Genomic DNA, 10,000 nt, shown 5'->3' with positions numbered 1-10,000 from the left:
TCAAGCTTGACTTAGGCGGTATGGGACGGCGTGCCGGACCCTCCGAAACGCAACACCCCTCGTGCCGGTTAAGACACGAGGTTATGCGCTGGGCTCTTCCCCGTTCAGTCGCCCTTACTAAGGGAATCCCTGTTGGTTTCTTTTCCTCCGCTTATTAATATGCTTAAATTTGGCGGGTAGGTCTCTCCCGACACGAGGTCGACGGTGGGTTTTTTTTTTCGTGCGCTGGTGGTTTAAAATTTTATTTGATCATCGATCATCGCTCGAGGGGCGGTCTCGGCGCAAAAACACACACACACAGTCACACACATTTTGATTTGATCAATCAAGGACGCCACCCGTCGGCGAGCACTCTGGCTACGCCTTTTGCTGAGGGGCAAAGCACAGCACGGGAGCAGCACCTCCTCCGTCATGACGACAGGCGGTCGCTCCCTCGCACCACACCAGCAACAAACACAGCGGCTGCTGCTGATGATGCCACGGCTGTTACTGTCCCCCAGCCAACGCACTGAAAATCCGAATTTGGCCGTCTGACGGCTTGCGCCAGACACGCCGTCACTTCGGTTTCAGCAAGCGTTGCTTATAGGCCCCACAACTGTGGCAGCGGCTACCACTAGGGTGCACACATGCCAACGAAATTGTAACAATAATAATAACAACAGTAGTAGTATAGCACTACTTCTGTGCGCACACGCCTCTCTCTCATACATGCACCTGTGTACTGGTGTAATTTACTCGTTCATGAGCGTTATTGGCACCATTTCTTCTCTCTCTCGAATTCTGCTAGGCCAAAGTAAATGAAATCCGGTTGAGTCGGTCCGTAGAGAGTGTGTGTGATAGGCGGGAGGTTCCTCAAGCGTTCAATTTCCCTGGCACACTACTACCTCTGGACGGCGACGCATGGCATGTCGCTTCCGACCCGGTCCTCTAGCCATACCCTTGTGTTGTGCCGTCCAGTCCACGGAGGGGTGGAAACTGGCGGCTTTGCTTGCTGCACGTCTGTGGGACAATCGGATCCGCAGCAGACGTCGAGTGTTTTCTCACTCAAAGGGCGGCAGGCCTCTGTTGCAGAAATAGGACGAAAAGCGTCTTTCTTTCACAGCATGATGAGGTGTGCTAGGGGCTCGTTTGTCAAATATTAGGGGGACTCCCGGTTTGCCTCCTGCCTTCTCATTCGGGGGGCAGTGGCGGGCGTCGTTCCCCAGAGCAGGCCAAAGCGCATCGTTGAGCCTGCCAAAGAGCAGAATATGGAGGCCGCAACAGCTACTCGCCCGATGGATGTTATTCCGACCCTCGCGCAGGAGTGGCGACAGTACACATATCAGGACTGCCGCCGCAATGTGCGTTCGACTTGTCGATGTATCTGGTATTCTTGCGATTCACATACCGACACGCAGTTAGCTGCGGTCTTCATCGACCCACGAGCCAAGTGATCCACCGTTAAGAGTTGTATATGTTTTTATTAAGGCCTGTCGGCCGTCTATCACTCCATCATAGGAGGACGTAATGTATGGGGGGTTTGATAGGGCTGGTAAGAGCCCGACTTTGGTTAGAAGACACATAAAATGCTTTTTTTCTCTCTCCCCTTTTTCCTCCTCTGCCGCACACGTACATTTACGTTTACAGTAGAGTGAAGGCGGGGAGGGAGGGGCCCACTGGGAAGCGTGTCAAGGAAAACCCAGCACTAGACGCCGCCAGAGTAGCAGGCGCCGGCCCTGTCAACGAGAGGAGCAGTAGCGTCTTCGCCTGCTGCTTTCTCTCTATGGTGTGGGTGCCGGAAGCCACTGAGCGACCGGGGACAAGGAAGAAAGATGTCGGTGACGGGTGTCGCGAGCCCCAACAGATGACTCTAAAGCAGTATACGGCGCTAGGACTGTGACCTGCGCCGGTCGGACTGACTGACATGTCATGTCAGTCCGACATCACAGACCTGTTATTGTCTCACAGTGGGTGTTGATCTCCCCGCCGTTTATCCGCTTTCTCCTTTCCCACGGCAATTGGGTGCGGCTCCCAAGGCTACCCTTGCCTTCTTCGCATTGAAGAATACTCGAACGACGACGACGAGCCGATGGTTGCAGCTCTCGCGTCACAAACTGTAATGATCCTTCCGCAGGTTCACCTACGGAAACCTTGTTACGACTTTTACTTCCTCTAAATGATCAAGTTTGGACATCTTTCCGTCAGCTCGAGGCGAGAACCCCTTGCGCCGAGACGCGAGGGGTAGAACATCCAAGAGCGCCAGTCCGAAGGCCTCACTAAATCATTCAATCGGTAGTAGCGACGGGCGGTGTGTACAAAGGGCAGGGACGTAATCAGCGCAAGCTGATGACTTGCACTTACTGGGAATTCCTCGTTCATGGGAAACAATTGCAAGCCCCAATCCCTATCATGAAGGGGATTGAACGGGTTACCCGCTCCTCTCGGAGGGGGAGAACACGTTGATCTCTTCAGTGTAGCGCGCGTGCGGCCCAGAACATCTAAGGGCATCACAGACCTGTTATTGCTCAATCTCGTGCGGCTAGAATTGCCGCTAATCCCTCTAAGAAGAAGTTGCGAACTGGACACCAATTGCTGGAGATCCGTCGACTAGTTAATAGGCCAGAGTCTCGTTCGTTATCGGAATTAACCAGACAAATCGCTCCACCAACTAAGAACGGCCATGCACCACCACCCACCGAATCGAGAAAGAGCTCTCAATCTGTCAATCCTTCCGGTGTCTGGGCCTGGTGAGGTTCCCCGTGTTGAGTCAAATTAAGCCGCAGGCTCCACTCCTGGTGGTGCCCTTCCGTCAATTCCTTTAAGTTTCAGCTTTGCAACCATACTTCCCCCGGAACCCAAAGACTTTGGTTTCCCGGAAGCTGCCCGCCGGGTCATGGGAATAACGCCGGCGGATCGCTAGTTGGCATCGTTTATGGTTAGAACTAGGGCGGTATCTGATCGCCTTCGAACCTCTAACTTTCGTTCTTGATTAATGAAAACATCCTTGGCAAATGCTTTCGCAGTAGTTCGTCTTGCGACGGTCCAAGAATTTCACCTCTAGCGTCGCAGTACGAATGCCCCCGCCTGTTCCTATTAGTCATTACCTCAGGTTCCGAAAACCAACAAAATAGAACCGAGGTCCTATTCCATTATTCCATGCATAGACATTCAGGCCATTAAAGTAGCCTGCTCTGAGCACTCTAATTTTTTCAAAGTAAACGTGCCGGCCACTCGGGACACTCGATGAAGAGCACCCCGTGCGAGCCGGCGGGGCTAGTTAGCTGTTCGGAGCGTGACAGTAAGCACCAGGCGGTGTACCGTCAGTCCGGAACTGAGATCCAACTACGAGCTTTTTAACCGCAACAACTTTAATATACGCTATTGGAGCTGGAATTACCGCGGCTGCTGGCACCAGACTTGCCCTCCAATAGATCCTCGTTAAAGGATTTAAAGTGTACTCATTCCGATTGCGAGGCCTCGGATGAGTCTCGCATCGTTATTTTTCGTCACTACCTCCCCGTGCCGGGAGTGGGTAATTTGCGTGCCTGCTGCCTTCCTTAGATGTGGTAGCCGTTTCTCAGGCTCCCTCTCCGGAATCGAACCCTGATTCCCCGTTACCCGTTATAGCCATTGTAGGCGCATAACCTACAATCGAAAGCTGATAAGGCAGACACTTGAAGGATGCGGCGCCGGTGCGGAGACCGTGCGCTCAGCAAAAAGTTATTCAGATTCACCACGGGTGGGTTAACGGACCGAGGCCCGACCAGTTTTGAACTAATAAAAGCGCTCTTCCCTTGCGGTCAGAGACGTGATGCATGTATTAGCTCTAGAATTACCACAGTTATCCAAGTAAGTGGGTTTACAGATCCAATGAAACATAGCTGATTTAATGAGCCATTCGCGGTTTCGCCTTAACTCGGCTTGTACTTACACATGCATGGCTTAATCTTTGAGACAAGCATATGACTACTGGCAGGATCAACCAGGTAGCTCAACAGTACTACTGATATATAGTACACAAGACACACACACACACACACACCCCTCGCTCCCCTCGGTTTTGCGTTTTAATCCTGCTTTGCAAGTTAAATCTCACTATGGACTCTCTAGCAGCCCGACAGTATGGCGTTATGTCGATACGTTAGACGAACAGAGGCGGAGGAGAGCAGTTACTCCGCGTGGACGAACGATCATAACTACCCCGCCGAGATTACTCCTGCTCGTCATTGTCGTCATTCAACACGGCAAGCTGGAAAAACAGGAGGAGGAGCAGTAGTAAGTGAGTAGGTGGTGGTGGTGGTCTTTTTCGTTTTGGTAGGGACGCGAGTCTTATTTTCCTCGGCGTCACCCCTTTTATATGAAAGGAACCGTCGGAAATGCATCCGAGGTGCCGTGTGGTTTGTCGCCTCCTCGTTGGTGGAGAGAGGCGACGCCACAGTGTTTTTGTTCAGCCTTCCCATGACATGGAAGAAGGTTGGTGCTCTGTTCCCATGCACACAGACCGATCGATAGCTGACTCGATGTGCAGTCGTAGGCTGGAGAAGTGATCGCACGGAGATCGGAAGGAATCGTCGTGACACAATACAGAGGCGCTGCTTTGAAGGCCTCTCGAGCCTCACGACGTGCGCGATTACGGGCGCTCTCGCCTAATGCTACGTATGTCTAGCAGAATGCAAGTTCGCCTCGCGCACCGGACCCGAGATGCCGCAGCGTGTGCAGTGACAGTTCTCAGTTTGCATCGAGCATCGGGATCATGCTCTTGCGGGAAGGAGGATGATGGGGGGTTGTGTGGAGAGAGAGCTGCTGCCGAAACAAACTACTCACTCCAGGGAGGAATTGAAGGCAATTCTCGAGCCACACGACATGCGCGAGTTTCGCCGACCGTCTTCGCCCACTGTTACGTATGTCTAACACATGAACAAGATCGGTCGCACGCGCACACCGGACCCCGAGGTGCCTGGGCTCTGGAACCACACGACATGTGCGAGGAGGGCCGCCTTCGCCTGCAAGTTACGTATGTCTAACAAGACGCAATGGTCGGTCGCTCACACACCGGACTCCAAATACCTCAGCCTATGTGGCATTTGCCCCGCGACAGACAGGCAGGTTCCCCATTGGCGCCGGTGAACGAGAAGCAGTTCGCAACCGCACCGGAACCCAGAACCTGTGATCCAATCCCGCGACAGGCAAAACACCGTCTGGTTCCCCAATTACTCCGGTATACGTCTGCGGCAAACAGTTCGCTACCGCACCGGAACCGAGAACCAGCACCCTAACAGTGGGGGAAGAGAAAGGAGCCCACGCACCAAAACAATGGAATACATTTGCTCCTTCTCTCTGGCGACAACGAGACACAATGTCGCCAAGACGCCGGTAGTAGGTTCAGCCAGCCACCGAGTCTCCCCCTTTATATAGCTATATCTAACGTCCATGGAAGGCCATCTCGGACCACACGACATGCGCGAGTTTCGCCGACCGTCTTCGCCCACTGTTACGTATGTCTAACACATGAACAAGATCGGTCGCACGCGCACACCGGACCCGAGATGCCTGGCTCTGGAACCACACGACATGTGCAAGGAGGGCCGCCTTCGCCTAATGTTACGTATGTCTAACAGAACGCAATGGTCGGTCACTCACACACCGGACTCCAAATACCTCAGCCTATGTGGCATTTGCCCCGCGACAGACAGGCAGGTTCCCCATTGGCGCCGGTGAACGAGAAGCAGTTCGCAACCGCACCGGAACCCAGAACCTGTGATCCAATCCCGCGACAGGCAAAACACCGTCTGGTTCCCCAATTACTCCGGTATACGTCTGCGGCAAACAGTTCGCTACCGCACCGGAACCGAGAACCAGCGCCCTAACAGTGGGGGAAGAGAAAGGAGCCCACGTACCAAAACAATGGAATACATTTGCTCCTTCTCTCTGGCGACAACGAGACACAATGTCGCCAAGACGCCGGTAGTTGTCAGCCAGCCACCGAGTCTCCCCCCTTTATATAGCTATATCTAATGTGCATGGAAGGCCATCTCGGACCACACGACATGCGCGAGTTTCGCCGACCGTCTTCGCCCACTGTTACGTATGTCTAACACATGAACAAGATCGGTCGCACGCGCACACCGGACCCGAGATGCCTGGCTCTGGAACCACACGACATGTGCAAGGAGGGCCGCCTTCGCCTAATGTTACGTATGTCTAACAGAACGCAATGGTCGGTCACTCACACACCGGACTCCAAATACCTCGGCATATGTACCCCGCGACAGGTAAAAGGCTGGTTCCCCATTTACTCCGGTAAACGTCTGCGGCAAACAGTTCGCTACCGCACCGGAACCGAGAACCAGCACCGTGGAATGGGGGAAGGGAAAGTAGCCAACGCACCAAAACAATGGAAAACATTTGCTCCTTCCCTCTGGCAACAACGAGACTTAGAATGTCGCCAAGACGCAGGTAGTTGTCAGTAGTCTCCCTCGCATGGTCCCCTAAGACAGCAGGTTACCCACGAGAAAGGTGCCACAGACACCAGGTCTCCCCTATATATATCGAATGGGTCAAGGTGATGTCGTCACTTCGTGCAAATTGAGCTCAAATGGTCGCCCAGCTCTCGCTGTGCTGTGGTCTAAGCACGAAAACCCCTGATGTACCATGTCCCAGTTCTGGAAAAAGGTACACTCCGGCGCTCGATTTCGGCCAGAATGCCGAACTTGCCTCCCAATTCCTTTCAGGTCTGAGAGCCTTGAAGGACAATAGGGTTACCGGACCAGGCACTTGCAAGGGAGTCAGGGTTACGTTTCGCCGTTTCGGTACCCTCCATCCGATTTGGACGAGATTGAAAACGGAAGCACTTGGGCCGAAGGCCGACGCGGGACTCTAGTCGCCGGGCCCGGCTCTAGCCCCTGGACCCGGGTTAAGTTGTGCCGTTTCCGTACCCCTCGTCCGATTTGGACGAGATTGAAAACAGAAGCACTTGGGTCGGAGGCCGACGCGGGACTCTAGTCCCCGGGCCCGGCTCTAGCTACTGGACCCGGCTGGCAAAACGTAACTTCGGCGCCCTCCGTCCGATTTCCGCGAGACTGAAAACGCAAACGCCCAACCGGAAGCACACCGCTGGGCTTTAGTCCCTGGGTCCGGCTCTAGCTCTGGGGCCCGGCTAGCCGCTGTTAACTTCGGCGCCCGCCGTCTGATTTCGACGAGACTGAAAACGCCAGCTCTGCCGGCAAAGACGGCTACTCAACAATAGCCGATGGGCTCGGCTCTAGCTCCGGGACCCGGCTCGCCGCTGGTATCTTCGGCGCCTGCCGTCCGATTTCCGCGGGGCCGACCACCCCAGCACCCGCATCCAAAGTAGGTTACCCGGCAGTAGCCGACAAATCCGGCTCTAGCTCCTGGACCCGGCTGGCCACTGGTAAATTCGGCACCCGCCGTACGATTTCCGCGGGACTGAACACACCTTCTTCCTGCATCGGAGGAAGGTACTCGGCAATAGCCGTTGGGCCCGGCTCTAGCCACTGGACCCTGGTCTCCGGTGGTAACTTCTTCGGCGCCACCGGCCCAATTCGACCAGACCCGAGCTGACGACAGGGAGAAAGGCACACTCGCTCAGGTAACTTTGTTCGAGAACATATCCCGGCTCCCGACGACACCGGCAACGCTCGCATGCTACACGAGAAACACTGCTGGCGCGACCGCCACACACCGGGCAGGAGCAGGCCGTCACGCCAGGCCAGGCATTCTCTGTGCCGGAGCATTGCCGGAGACTGGACGAGGTCCAGCGGGTAAACGGCGGGAGTAAGCCGCTCGCCTAACAGTCCAGGTTTGCACCTCCCTCCCCCCCATCTCCGGTTTCCTCCCTGCCCTAAGCCGCCTAACAGGACTCTCTCGACGCCACACCGAGCCACAGTGGGTCGTCTCGCCATTCTCTCTTGGTGCCACACCATGGACGGATCCTAGCCCGCCTTTTGAGTTCGAATCTCCGTTTTCGGCGACCCACCTTAACACCCCCCCTCTCCTCACCCATCCAGAGCCCAACCCCACCCCCTACCCCCCCAAGTCCTCGCCTCTGCTTTTCCTTCCTGCCCTCAGCCACCTGAAAGATCTACTCGACGGTTTCACCGAGCCACAGTGAGGTCGTCTCTGAATTTCCTCACTGTCCCCAGCCGCCTCACAGCACTCTCTCGACGACGCACCGAGCCCTCGGTGGGTCGTCTCTCCGTTTCCTCCCTGTCCTCAGCCGCCTCACAGGACTCTCTCGACGCCTCACCCTGCCACAGTGGGTCGTCTCTCCGTTCTGTCTCTGTGTCGGATCAGGGACGGATCCTAGCCCGCCGTTTGAGGTCGAATCTCCGTTTTCGGCGACCCACCTTAACACCCCCCCTCCCCTCACCCATCCAGAGCCCAACCCCACCCCCTACCCCCCCATGTCCTCGTCTCTGCTTTTCCTTCCTGCCCTCAGCCACCTGAAAGATCTACTCGACGGTTTCACCGAGCCACAGTGAGGTCGTCTCTCAATTTCCTCCCTGTCCCCAGCCGCCTCACAGCACTCTCTCGACGACGCACCCAGCCCTCAGTGGGTCGTCTCTCCGTTTCCTCCCTGTCCTCAGCCGCCTCACAGCACTCTCTCGACGACGCACCGAGCCCTCGGTGGGTCGTCTCTCCGTTTCCTCCCTGTCCTCAGCCGCCTCACAGGACTCTCTCGACGCCTCACCCTGCCACAGTGGGTCGTCTCTCCGTTCTGTCTCTGTGTCGGATCAGGGACGGATCCTAGCCCGCCTTTTGAGTTCGAATCTCCGTTTTCGGCGACCCACCTTAACACCCCCCCTCCCCTCACCCATCCAGAGCCCAACCCCACCCCCTACCCCCCCAAGTCCTCGTCTCTGCTTTTCCTTCCTGCCCTCAGCCACCTGAAAGATCTACTCGACGGTTTCACCGAGCCACAGTGAGGTCGTCTCTCAATTTCCTCCCTGTCCCCAGCCGCCTCACAGCACTCTCTCGACGACGCACCCAGCCCTCAGTGGGTCGTCTCTCCGTTTCCTCCCTGTCCTCAGCCGCCTCACAGCACTCTCTCGACGACGCACCGAGCCCTCGGTGGGTCGTCTCTCCGTTTCCTCCCTGTCCTCAGCCGCCTCACAGGACTCTCTCGACGCCTCACCCTGCCACAGTGGGTCGTCTCTCCGTTCTGTCTCTGTGTCGGATCAGGGACGGATCCTAGCCCGCCTTTTGAGTTCGAATCTCCGTTTTCGGCGACCCACCTTAACACCCCCCCTCCCCTCACCCATCCAGAGCCCAACCACACCCCCTACCCCCCCAAGTCCTCGTCTCTGCTTTTCCTTCCTGCCCTCAGCCACCTGAAAGATCTACTCGACGGTTTCACCGAGCCACAGTGAGGTCGTCTCTCAATTTCCTCCCTGTCCCCAGCCGCCTCACAGCACTCTCTCGACGACGCACCCAGCCCTCAGTGGGTCGTCTCTCCGTTTCCTCCCTGTCCTCAGCCGCCTCACAGCACTCTCTCGACGACGCACCGAGCCCTCGGTGGGTCGTCTCTCCGTTTCCTCCCTGTCCTCAGCCGCCCCACAGGACTCTCTCGACGCCACACCCTGCCACAGTGGGTCGTCTCTCCGTTCCGTCTCTGTGTCGGATCAGGGACGGATCCTAGCCCGCCGTTTGAGGTCGAATCTCCGTTTTCGGCGACCCACCTTAACACCCCCCCTCCCCTCACCCATCCAGAGCCCAACCCCACCCCCTAACCCCCCATGTCCTCGTCTCTGCTTTTCCTTCCTGCCCTCAGCCACCTGAAAGATCTACTCGACGGTTTCACCGAGCCACAGTGAGGTCGTCTCTCAATTTCCTCCCTGTCCCCAGACGCCTCACAGCACTCTCTCGACGACGCACCCAGCCCTCAGTGGGTCGTCTCTCCGTTTCCTCCCTGTCCTCAGCCGCCTCACAGCACTCTCTCGACGACGCACCGAGCCCTCGGTGGGTCGTCTCTCCGTTTCCTCCCTGTCCTCAGCCGCCTCAC

At 56.4% G+C, this 10,000-nt stretch overlaps 2 non-coding genes across 2 annotated transcripts; both read right to left on the bottom strand.

Annotated features, from left to right (window-relative positions):
- Nucleotides 1–1,287: 1,287 nt before the first annotated feature.
- On the bottom strand, nucleotides 1,288–1,449 carry LOC138354615 (5.8S ribosomal RNA). Its single transcript, XR_011223596.1, has one exon. It is a non-coding gene; the product is annotated as a 5.8S ribosomal RNA (ribosomal RNA).
- Nucleotides 1,450–2,096: 647 nt separating this feature from the next.
- LOC138354618 (small subunit ribosomal RNA) lies at nucleotides 2,097–3,968 on the bottom strand. The gene has a single exon (XR_011223599.1). It is a non-coding gene; the product is annotated as a small subunit ribosomal RNA (ribosomal RNA).
- Nucleotides 3,969–10,000: the final 6,032 nt, after the last annotated feature.

This window comes from Procambarus clarkii, chromosome 63, assembly GCF_040958095.1.
Source record: "Procambarus clarkii isolate CNS0578487 chromosome 63, FALCON_Pclarkii_2.0, whole genome shotgun sequence".
In the NCBI taxonomy this organism is placed as follows: domain Eukaryota; kingdom Metazoa; phylum Arthropoda; class Malacostraca; order Decapoda; family Cambaridae; genus Procambarus; species Procambarus clarkii.
The sequence above is the reverse complement of the archived record's forward strand: the minus strand, read 5'-3'. Positions and strand labels throughout refer to the sequence as shown.